This window comes from Scyliorhinus torazame, chromosome 8, assembly GCF_047496885.1.
Source record: "Scyliorhinus torazame isolate Kashiwa2021f chromosome 8, sScyTor2.1, whole genome shotgun sequence".
Lineage (NCBI taxonomy): Eukaryota > Metazoa > Chordata > Chondrichthyes > Carcharhiniformes > Scyliorhinidae > Scyliorhinus > Scyliorhinus torazame.
Window position 1 is genome coordinate 195,479,315 of NC_092714.1, and position 12,812 is coordinate 195,492,126.

Sequence of the window (12,812 nt, forward strand, 5' to 3'; positions counted from 1 at the left end):
GCCTGGCTTGTTACACACTGCATGCTGTAGAACGTATGCAGTTTTACTCCCAAATATGGTAATTATTTGCAGATTGATGCAAAACAATATAATAAGCTACTTTGACATGGTACAAGAGCTTTGGGCTACCAGTGTTAACATGTCCCAGTGCTTTTATATTCAGTTTGTAGTTAGTTACATTGAGAGCAGCAGTGAAAATCTTCTAGATCTGTTCAAACTCGAGAGGATGGAATATCCTGCCCTAAGATTACAATTGGGACAAGAACTTGGATGCTCCAGTCTCAAGAAAGATGAAATATAAAACAATTCAAATCAAAATTTGGTATGTGATCAAATAAATTGTGATGGCTTTGCTGCAGGAATACAAAGCTTCCTGATCTAAAATGATGAAACAATGAAAGACTTTAGATTATCATTATACATTAAAAATCCAACAATCCCACGTATGCTTTTGGAAATAAAGCTGAAAAGACACTGGGAAGAACTCGCCTGCTCGTCTTCAAAATGGCGCCATGCAATCTTTTACATCCAGCTGTGATTGAGGGCAAAATGGGCCCTTGGTTTAACATTTCACCGGAAAGTTGGCTACTGAGACTGCAGCGCTCCCTCAGTACTGCATCAGAGTGTCGACCTGGATGTTTGTGTTCAACCCTGGAATGGAACTTGAAACCACAACCTTCTGACTCAGGGATGATGTTGCTGCCAGCCAATGCAAAACTGGAAAACCAAACCCTTCATTAGTTAAATTAATATTGTTTTGCTCATCTTGAGAGGTTCAGAGCAATCTACTAGAATACAAAAGATATGGAGAAACAATCTGAAAAATCGCTTTCTCTACAAGAAACTAAATCAAAGACCTAACGGAAGGTTATGTGCTGCGACTTTGTTGTCAGAGGACAGACATTCTGTCATTTTTACTGATATGAAGAACAATTTCAAACGTGTTTCATATTGATAACATTACCAGGCTAGGGTTAGGTTCACAAACAAATGGACCCATAATGGATCCGATCTAATCCATAGGTCTTCACATTTGAGCATCTCGGGGGGTGGGGGGGGAGGGTCTTAGAAGAAATCCTTAGGACCTGTAAGATTTCTGCATTAAATGGCTTTATATCAAATTATCCACAGTACCACAAAGAGTGTTTCATCCTAAATTACACCTTTGTTGGTGAATTAAGTAAAATTTTCTAGAATCCAAAAGGAATGCAAGGTTGAAAAAGCCATTGACCAAGTTTAGCTTGCTTTCACCTATGTTCCCCTCAGATCAGTGAAGCTTCCCAATATCTTGATGGAAAGGCATTCAGTCTTGTAAAGCAGCTTATGTATATATTTTATGCCTAAAGATGTGGTAACATTGAAACTTTTTTTCTATTTTACCTTAGGATATGAGTGACACTAATGATTAGTATTTATTACCCATCCCTAAGCACTGTGAGGGCAATAAGAGTCAACCACAGGGTAAGGCAGAAGTCAGAGATAGGCCAGATAAGGTAAAGGGAATAGCTACGTGTGTACAAACCATTCCTAGAAGGGCAGTAGTGAATTGGATGGGTTTGCACTGAATATCCAGCAGCCTTCAAGGTCATTTTCTGGTGCTAACTCATAAATTTTCAGGTGCCATAACTTGCCTGCTGTATTCTCTTGAAGTCAATAATACCCTCCTCATGGTTCACACTTCTTCCAAGTTTTGCGTCACCCTCGAATTTTGAAATTTTGCCCAGCACACCCAAGACTATGCCATTAATATTGATCAAGAAACGAAGTGTGGCTAATGCTGACCCCTGGGAAACCGTGTCATATACCTTCCTGCAGTCCGAAAAAACAACTAGTCACTACTCTTTCTCTTTCCCATCGTTCAACCAACTTAATATCCATGATGCCACTGTCCCTTTTATTCCACGGTCTCGACGTTTGCTGACAAGTCTGTTGTGTGACACTTTATCAAATGCCTTCACAATAACTACATTACCCTCAACAACTCTCAAAGAAATCTATCAAATTGCTAAACAAGATATTTAGCTGGCCTTTCTCCAGAAACTCACATTTGTGCACGTGGCTACTAATTCTGCACCAGGTTGCATGTCTAAAAGCTTTCCCCACCACTGAGGTTAAACTTCCCGTAACAGCCTCCCCGAACAGGCGCCGGAATGTGGCGACTAGAGGCTTTTCACAGTAACTTCATTTGAAGCCTATTTGTGACAATAAGCGATTTTCACTTTCATTTCAACTGGTCTTAACTTTACACAGGTTTTTGAACCAGAGATTATCATTTGCAATTCTCCAATCCTTCGGCACCACCTGCGTATCTAAACAGGATTGGAACATTATGGCCAGTACCTTTACAATCTACACCCTTACTTCCTTCAGTATCTTTGGATGCATCTGATCTAGTCCTGGTGACTGATCAATGTTAAGTACAGCCAGTCTTTCTAAAAGCTCCTTTTTATCAATTTTAGCCAATTCATTTAGTGCCCTAACTATCTCCTCTTTCATTATGGCTTCAGCAGCATTTTCTACCTCAGTAAAGACAGATGTAAAGTATTCATTTAGTACCTCAGCTATACCCTCTACCGCCAAATCTAAATCATCTTTCTGGTATCTACGTGGACCCACTTCTCCCAGAAGAAATTGGATACCCTTTTCCATTAGCAGCCAATCTCTTCTCATAATCTCTCTTTGCTTATCTTATTTCTTTCTTTACTTCCCCTCAGAACCTTCTATACTCTAGCCAGTTCTCAACTATACTATCCACCTGACATCTGTCAGAAACATTTCATTTGTTGCTTCTATGTATTTCGTCACTCAGAGTGCTCTGGCTTTGTTTCTCCAACCGTTCCCCCTCAAGGAAATTTACTTTGATAGTGGCTGAACTAGCTTCTCTTTGAAGACAATCCATTGTTCCATTTCAGTTTTGCCAGTCAGTCTTTGATTCCAATTTTCTGGGCCAGATCTGTCCCACACTGAAGTTGGACCTGCTCCAATTAATTATTTTAATTCTGGATTACTCATTGTTATTTTTCAGAGCTAATCTTTTTTTTAATAAATATTTTTATTCAGCTTTTGTCAATTTATACCAAAAATTACAAAAAGTACGAAATATACAAACAACATAATACAAAAAGTACAAACAACAGTAAGCTAAAAATAAAGCAACAGCAATCTAGCAAACAAGCCCCCCCCCACCCCCATTGCGCTCTACCCGCCTCTAACAGCTAACAGTGCCCAATTCCTTGAAATACAATATAAACGGTTGCCAACTCCAGTAGAACCCTTCAGTTAATCACCTCATGGTGTATTTGATTCTTTAAAGGTGCAAAAACTCCATTAAGTCACCTCACCATGCCGAGGCCCTAGGTGGCATCATCAGCTTCCAGCCCAACAGGATTTGCCTCCAAGCAACCAGCGAGGCAAAGGCCAGGACGTCCCCCCAGTACCCGCCGCAACTCCAACAAGTCCGAAACCCCCAATGTATAGCCGCCAAAGGGGAGGGCTCCAGCTCAATATTCAGGATTGCCAACAAGGTGTTTAAAAAAGAGACCCAGAAACCCACAAACTTGGGACAGGACCAGACCATGTGCGTGTGATTAGTGGGCCCGCTCAAACAATGCTCGCACCTATCCTCAACCCCTGCAAATGACTCAGCTTTAATAAGTTGCTCCCTACACACTACCACGAATCCAGTAAAAAGCCTTATAACACTAGGTTAAAGTCCTACAGGTTTGTTTCGAATAACTAGCTTTCGGAGCACAACTCCTTCCTCAGGGGTTCCAGGGTTCACTCCACAATATTTGCCTGTGGTTCACCCCTGTAATTTTTAAAAATCCTTTCATGGAATATGGACGTCACTGGCAAGGCCAGCATTTGTTTCCCATCCCTGAATGCACATGACCTGAGTAGCTTGCAAGGCCATTTCAGAGGGCAGTTAAGAGTGTAGCCCTCTGGGATGGCCACTTCCCGATGGACACTTTGCAAAGATTGCAGGGAAAATGGAAAATACTGAGAAAACAAGGTTCAGGGTTTGTCTGTTTATTGGAGCCGCAGCTCCCAGACAAGACCAAAACTATAGGCCCACTAGCATACTAATGGCCCACCTCCGGGAACAAAAGAGTAACATTTGAGTAACCGATACTAAGGCAGACACCCCGGCGCCAGAGGAGACCAGAACAAAGCAGGCCAACAGCCACCTAGGACATTAGGGCACCCACCCCTTTATTGGATGAAATCGATAGGAACGATTGGGAAATGGCCCAATTGATTATATCCAAGTTCAAGGCCCATCCAAAAGAGCGCAAAGCCTCTTTGGGTATAAGAAGGATCCCCCAAGAGAGAATAGTTTTCTTGGCTCCGGCTCTCACCGCGGAGAGACCTGCCCAACAGCTGCACCAGAACAAGTAATTCCAAGGTCAACGCACGCTACCAGACAGACGACCTTAGCTGTTCTCCTTCACCACTTCGACCCCAGTAGCCTCAGAACCGAACAACGGCCATTGTTCCTCTGACTGAGTGGGTGCCCGAAGCTAAATATAGGCTTTAGCAGTAGTGATAGTTTAGTCTGTAGTATTTGTGCATGAGTATATTTAACTGTGTGTGTAAATAAATAAGCATTTGACTTTGAACTAACTAACTGATGTATCGAGTCTTTGATCAGTATTCGGTTTGAACTTTGTGGCGGTATCAAAAGATACCTGGCGACTCCAGAGAAAAACGTAATTAGAATTAAGGAAGGCGACCATATTGACCGCCATATTCAGAGCCAAATAAAGAGAGAAACAAATTTAGCAACATTTACTGGCGACCTCCGACGGGACTCGACTTAGAAGTAGCCTCGTCACTCCGAGAGAACCCAAATTTGAATTGGAATCCAATTGGAAACAAAAAAACCACGAGTGTAAGAATGTTATTGATCAAACCTCCGAGATTCGGAAGTGGGTTAATGCATGTGTATAAACAGGGATGTAAGGTAAACCTGACGGATTTTGTGGCGTAAAACTGTCGGGGGTTTTGTAGGCCGGAAAATAGCGTAAGCCGTACCCGTGTTTACATCACCACTTTATCACCCCCTGTTCCAAATTCAGTAGAGAACCCAGAGATAGAGAAAATGGCAATGAAGGCAATGGAACGCCTTATGAACCCCCAAGAATTCAAGGTCACTGCGACCAGTAGAGTAGGACAGAGTCCCGTATGGGAAGAAGAGATCAGAAAATATCTCATAGGGAAATGAAGTGAATTCTGCGCCAATGACGAAACAGGTCCCGGGAGTATAGGACATATTTGGTGGGAGAACCTGTCAGAGATTCAAAAGAAGAGCTTGGGGAAAGCTCACAAGCCGATGGCAATTGTGTCCTGGTTGGCACCCCAACCCCTGACTGAACAGGCAGAACACACCCCCATGAACCCTGTAACCACACACCGCAGGGCCACAGCAGAAGGAAATGCAGATTTCCTATATACAACCCCATTAACCGTGACCCAATTACGGGACGCGTGTGGAAAAATTACACCGTTCCTTCCCACATCAGACCCCCACCAGATTTTCGCTAGAGTTAAACAGCAGGCTACCATGTACGGCCTGGACGAAAAGGAGCAAGTGAAGCTCACAGTTTTAAGCCTCGACCCTTCAGTCGTTGTAGCCCTTCCCGACCCACAGAATGTAGGAGGAGGCACACTCCAAGAAATGCACACAGCGATCCTGGATGCGATCGGCTATAACAAAGGAGACCCGTAGAAGGCCTAAACAAGTGTAGGCAAAAGAAAACAGAGCACCCCACTGCATTTGCTGGAGGCAAACATTTCATAGTAGTTTTCGGAAAATTAACCCGCGCCCATTTGTCCGCGGATAATATGGCCAAATGGACTCGAATCCTAGTCTCCCATGCGACAGAGGCAGGACAGAGAGCTTGCACAAATTACGACTGCTCAGACGAGGCCCACAACAAGAAATGGGTTTTGAAAAGATTGTCCCGCCCTTGGGAACAATCCATCCAAGGCAAAACCGCATTTGCAAAACCAGAGGAAGAGCAGGCAGACATGAATCCAGTTAAGATGCACCAGAACCCCGCATGGGTAAATGAGGGCAGGAACACCCCACCACAACCAAAATCCCAGGAATGTTACAATTGTGGACAATTAGGACACTTTGCCCGAGAGTGCAACGCGCCCCAAAAGCAGCAGAGAAACCAACAGACAGGCACCCTAAATAAGAATAGGGCAAAGCCAATCCATAGCATTAGCGCCCGTTCAGAGAACGCAGACATGAACGGCACCGACTGGCGGTGTTCGGGCTCCCCAATTTGGGTCTGCTACACCCTTTGGGACAAGTCCGGTAGACCGGTCGTAGCAGGCAAAGTCCGGGGACACCCCGTAGAATTTCTTTGGGACACAGGAGGGTCCGGCAACATGCTCAATTCCTCCACGATGTTTCAGCGAGACATGTGGCCCACAACAGACACCATCACACTCAGCAGCTTTACAGGTCATTTACAACAAGGACACATCACAGCCTCTGTAGCGATACAAATAGGGAACATTACAACTAAACACCCCGTAGTTTTGGTCGATCTACCCCAGACAGCTGAACACATCCTAGGAATCGATTTTATGAGCTCCCACAACCTCTCTTTTGATCCGGTTAATAAGTGTGTATGGAGAATGACAAAGGCAGCACGAGCCCCCGCCACACTCACAGTTGGAGACTATGAAAAGTGATTTACTTGGGTACAGTAATCACACATGGTAAACGCGAGATTGAGCAAAAGAGAATTGACTCGATCGTCAAATTGCCCCTTCCCCATAACGAAACAGCCCTTTGGTCATTTCTAGGACTGGTTGGCAACTGCCGAAATCATATCGACGGTTTCGCCACAAAAGCAGCGCCCCTATCCGAACTTCTCAAAAAGCAGGCACCTTGGGAATGGCTTCCACAGCACACGGATGCCGTGGATGCTTTGAAAAGAGCCCTCAGCACAGCCCCCGCATTACAGGTCCCAGATCCACTTTCCCCGTACGCAATCAAAGTAGCAAGCACCGACCGAACCCTTTCGGCCGTGCTCCTCCAGGAACGCCATGACCAATTACGCCCCGTGGCATACGCCTCACGCGTGTTAGATCCTGTCGAGCAAGGATTTCCTGCGTGCGAAAGGCACCTGCTCGCAGTTTTTTGGGCAGTACAGTGCTTCACCTACATTACAGGACTCAACTCCATCACCATTCTCACAGAACACACCCCAACACAGCTATTATTAGACGGTCGACTTAAAGATGGCACAGTTGTGACATGGTATGAATTAAGTAATGGCATGATGGGAAAACTGGTCAATGGGAAGACTGGTCAAAAGGTTTGATACAATATAAGAAAGGCTGAAACTACTCATTCCAGCTCACCAGCCCCATGTACAGAATGCTGCCCTAACTATTTTCAGACTAATATGGCCATAGGCGAACTCTACATAACTTGAAGTCTGAAAAGATCAGCGAAGGTCAAGCCATTCCAAAACACTTGTCCTCGGCAACTCCTGATAAAACTAACTCATCATAACCCAGGGCCGTAGGAATTTAAAACAAGATAAGTTCAGGAAGAAACAAGTCTATTCCGACCTTTCAATGTTCCCTCCAAGGACTAAATAATGGTATGAGTGATATGACCAAACATGGTCTGGTCTATGCTTCCGTTTGTATTTCCGATCAAACTCCTGACTATACTGTTGTCACATAATCTTGATAATGATAATGTATCAATATTGAGCTAATTCTCCGCGAAAGCGCGGAACTTGTGAAAGACTCAGCAGTTATGTTGACTGCTCTCTGACTTCAAGTTTCAGCAATTACTGCATCCAGTTGTTTTCAAAAAATAAAGCTTGTTATTCTGTCTTAACGAATATGTTGAATCTATCTACTACAGAAGCGGGAAAATATTGACTTTGACATTTTGGCGCAAGCGAGCAGTTACCAATATCCTGAATGAATTCCGTGGGGGACTGAAGAAGTGATCGAGCCAGACCCGGAGGAAAGAGACGGACACCGGCACAAGGTAAGATTAACCTTGGTCTCTCTCTCTCTCTCTCAGATTGGTGGTTCGACCCCTCATCCCTGACGGAAGTAACTAAACAGGTGACGGTGCTCGAATCTAAATTATACTGTTAGTAGAGTACTTAGGGTCAGGGACCCCAATTGTGGTTAGCCTTAGGTCAGGGACCTCTTATACAGGCTTAAGTTTGGGTCAGGGACCCTGCAATTTGATTTGGTACCAGGGATTTCTTTGGTTGCCAGGGGCACATTTTATTGACATTAAGGGACAGGGTTTAGACAAAACCGAAGGCAATTCTCCTCTATTTTTCATGTGCTCTGAAAACCCGTATCAAGAACGTAATTTACGGAGATTATCTGCAGCGCTGAACAATAAATTGGGTAACGATATTTGGCCACAAATCTCAGAGTGGAAGAAGCAATCCACTAAGCGCCACGAACAATCACTATTAATGAGTTGGAGAGATAATGCCCATAGAAAAGGGATTGATGACTGTGTGGATGGTAAAGCAAAAAATTGGGAGACTTTAAAATTGGAATGTGAACTTTGGGACAGAAGCATAAACAACAAGGCAAAAATAAAAAATCTCCAAGCAATAGGCAGAGAGGGCTCGTCCATCAAATTAAACGAAAGGAGGATCCTCCCAGTTGCTCTGGCATGCCGATGTTTCCCTATTCAGGCGATACGGAAGAGGAGGAGGATTTAACCCCGGACCCCACCCTCATCCTGCACACCCCGATCCTACAATTCCACCGTCCCAAGTCCAGACTCCCCCTTATGGTCCCACTGCCAATGAAACTCCTGCTAACGCATCCCCTGAAGCAACACGCACTCGGTCACATACGCAAGCCGTTAATATGGAACAACCCTTCACCTCTGTTAATCAGGCTTTTCTTGATTTATCACTCCAGCCTAAGGAGGAGGAATCTTTTCCGCCACCACCTCCCCTGCAAATTATCCCATTAGGAGTATTATTAACCCCCACGCTGGTGATAATGACGACCCATTCATTTTTTTAAGAAATTTTATGACGGTGTTAGTGACATTATTCTACCCCCCCACCCAGCAGAAAGCCATACGTGATCCCAGTAACCGGGTATCACAGCCAATGAGGATAGGACCAGAAGATGACAGCTCGCTGGTACCGAATACATTTGCACTGAGATTTTTCTGCCTCTCTTACAAACACACACACAGGCCACGCAGGCGTCAAGAACTGGAGGATATGATGACCCATTCATTGAGGTGTGGCAGGCTTTTAAACCCCATGAGCTATGTTTGATCATGGCCCAATGTCCCTCCTGCAAAAAGGACCCAGAGGGGTTCACTGAGTTTTTGAGGAGAACTGCGACCAGTACGGTGCTACCACACGTGATCAATAGTCACTGATTTATTCATCCCTCCCCCCAGAATTAGGGGAAAGATGGAAAAATGAATTAGGACTTCATGGGGACGCATGGACGGCCTTCAGCGCCGTACACCAACCGGAGGACGATCAGTGTACTTTAATGTTCCCTGCCATAAAACGGGCTCTCTGTAAACCCGTTGACATCGCCAAACTCCTTGAATGTACTCCCACTTCTAAGGAAGATGGTCCAGAATTTTTTGACCGCTTTTGTGGCGTGTACACTCTTTACTCCGGGGAGATTGCTTTCAATGCAGGCACACAGTCTCCCCAATTTAATGCACTATTAATGCAGGTTTTGCCTGACCGCGTAGCATCCAGTATTAAAACTAATAACATGGACTGGTCTGACAAGTCTAAACCTCAAATGAAAGGTGCTGTGTCTTATTATTGGAGCAATGGCCGCAACCGTGAGACCTGTTACAAAGACACTTCGCCAAAAATTAAATCCGAATTCATCCAACGTCCCTCTCAAAGAAGAACTCCTAAAGATCAGAACTCTCAGACAGATTCACGTTACTATCGCCCAGATTGCACGGACCCTCCTGAATTTACTTACCGCTCACAGGCTCCTTACCCCTTCACTCCACACATGGAGGATTTCGACAGCGCTCCTCCGCGTCATCCTCCTGCCAAATATAATGTCACTTGCTTCAACTTTCAACGTACAGGCCACTACGCTAGGGATTGTCCAGCACCCCGACGACAAGGTAGATTTCAACCCCGTCGGCAGACACCCTTCACTACCTCTAACCCATACTGACCAGCCAGATCGATCTTTCCGGTCCTCTCAACAGACCACTCTGACGAGCCCACCGCTACGATTTACATAGAGGGCGTGCCTATCCCCTTCCTGATTGACACCGCGCGACTCATTCTACGCTAGACTGGACATTAATTCAAAAACATTGCTTTCCCCTTTCTGATAAGCATGTGGAACTTGCTGGTTTCATGGGGGAAGGTGCTGTTTATCTGCTTACGAAGCCGCTCTCTGTTCAGTTTGAGGGCCGGGAATGTTGCATCCCTTTCACAGTTACCTGCGTCCTCGGTGTCAACCTGGCCGGACGTGATTTGCTGTGTCCCTTGCAGGTGGAAATTGTTTGCCTTGATAACGGCATTACTATCTCAGCTATCCCGCAGGCCCAGCTTCAAAATTTTCCCCTTTTCACTACTCCACAGTGGTGGGCAGTTGATTTTGATCCCTCACACTTTTCACCTCCCTTAAATATTCCTGATCCACATGTCACTCTTCGCTACGATCATACAGGATGCTCGCCTGATTTGGAGAGCATTTACCAAGACGCCCTCGGTTCTCTACAATCCGTTTCCTTTGTTGGCCTCGCTAAGGGAAAAGAAGGGCCTGCCTTTCTTGTCCATTTACCCCATGGCCTCTGGCGTCAGTCAGGACTTGTGTCACCCCACATGACCCTTTCTGTGAACGAAGGCTACAGTGCCAAGTCCTTGGGATTTCTGGCAGCTGCACTACGAGGACAAGCTGATCCTTTCTTTAATGGAAGTCAAATCCTACCTGCAGGCACTTTAGAATATTTTCAACGCCCATTTGTCCTCATTGGCACACTGCACCACCATCGTTCAGTCCAATCAACGACTTCTGAACTACCCGCAGATTTATGGGCGGCCTCCAAACATGAAGTTGGTCTCACTAATGTCCCTCCCGTTGTTATTAAAGTAAAACCTGACATGCCCTTGCCCTCGATTTCACAGTACCCTTTACGCCCCGAGGCTGAAGAAGGAGTCTCGGTCATGATTCAATCATTCCTTCAACAGGGAATTGTGGTACCATGCCAATCACCCTGTAACACCCCGATTCTTCCAGTTCCTAAGATAGGAAGACCATCCGAATTGCGTTTGGTCCAAGACCTCCGACGTATTAATCAGATAGTGGAACCCTTACATCCTATTGTCCCGAACCTGGCGACAATCCTTAGTAGTGTCGCACCGGAAGCGACTGTTTTCACCCTTGTTGATTTACAACATGCCTTTTTTGCGATACCCCTCGCCCCTGAATCACTGTATTTGTTTGCCTTTACATTTAAGGGCCACCAATACACTTGGACTAGGCTCCCACAGGGCTTCATTCATTCTCCAACCCTTTTCTTACAAGCATTGCACTCCCAGTTAGCGACATTATCAACTCCTGGTGGCTCCACCATCATCCAATATGTTGATGACTTACTCCTTGCCAGCCCTGACTTCATCGCTAACCAGCGTGACACCGTTTACCTGCTCATCCGTCTCCATTCATGGGGATATGTGATCCCGCCCGCTAAAATTCATAAAGGCCAATGGCAGGTCAAATTTTTGGGTGTCCTAATAAGTGATACGGATCGCTCCCTTACTCAGGAACGCATTACTCCTATACTGCAGACCCCATTTCCTACATCGCCCAAGGAGGTGCGAGCCTTTTTAGGATTGGTGAACTTTTGCAGACAATGGATTCCGAATGTTACTGTCCATACTAAAGATTTAACTGCGTACTCCTCTCAAAATTCTCCTCTTAAGTTTGAACTTCGTGAGTCAGCAAAACAATCTTTTGTTACTCTCAAAAACGCCCTGGCTACCGCCCCAGCACTAGCACGACCTATGTATGACAGACCCTTTCAGTTGTACGTTAATGTTCTTGCTGAATGTGCCACTGGTGTTCTAACACAAGAACACGGTGACTGGCGTTGCCCGGTCGCCTACTATTCTACGAAATTGGATCCTGTAGCTTGCAGTCTATCTCCCTGCGCCCAAATTCTTACGGCTGTCCATTTGTTAACACAGGCAGCCTCTAATCTGACCCTTCACCAGCCAGTACAAGTACATACCACGCACTCTATTGTGGCTCTCCTAATGTCTCAGCAAACCCTGACTCATCTGACTCAAGCCCGCTTGAGCCGCAATGAGGTTTAACTATTGCAAAACATCTGCCTCTCTTTTCATCACTGTTCTACCTTAAATCCTGCTGTGTTCCTCGAACAGCCCCCCGATAACCTTGCGGACCCGCCACACGATTGTTTGCTTCGGAATCACTTCCTTACCGTGCCTCGCCCGGATTTAACGGACCGGCCTATTGATAATCCAGATCTAATTTTTTATGTTGATGGCAGTTCCTCCATTTCTCTCACTGGCATCCCACAGTCAGGATATGCCATGGTAACCGACACTAACGTGCAGGAAGCAGCAGCCTTCGAGACCCCTGTCTCCGCACAAAAAGCCGAGCTATTTGCCCTTACTCGAGCATGTATTTTGGCCACAGATAAAAGTACTAATGTTTACACTGATTCTAGGTATGCCTTTGGTGTGACCCACGATTTTGGTCGCCTCTGGCAACAGCGAGGCTTTCTCACCTCTGCGGGAGCTCCCGTTCAAAATGCT

General features: G+C 45.5%; 1 pseudogene; it reads right to left on the minus strand.

Moving 5' to 3' along the window:
- Positions 1 to 9,120: 9,120 nt before the first annotated feature.
- LOC140428935 (small nucleolar RNA SNORA57) lies at positions 9,121 to 9,249 on the minus strand (annotated as a pseudogene).
- Positions 9,250 to 12,812: the final 3,563 nt, after the last annotated feature.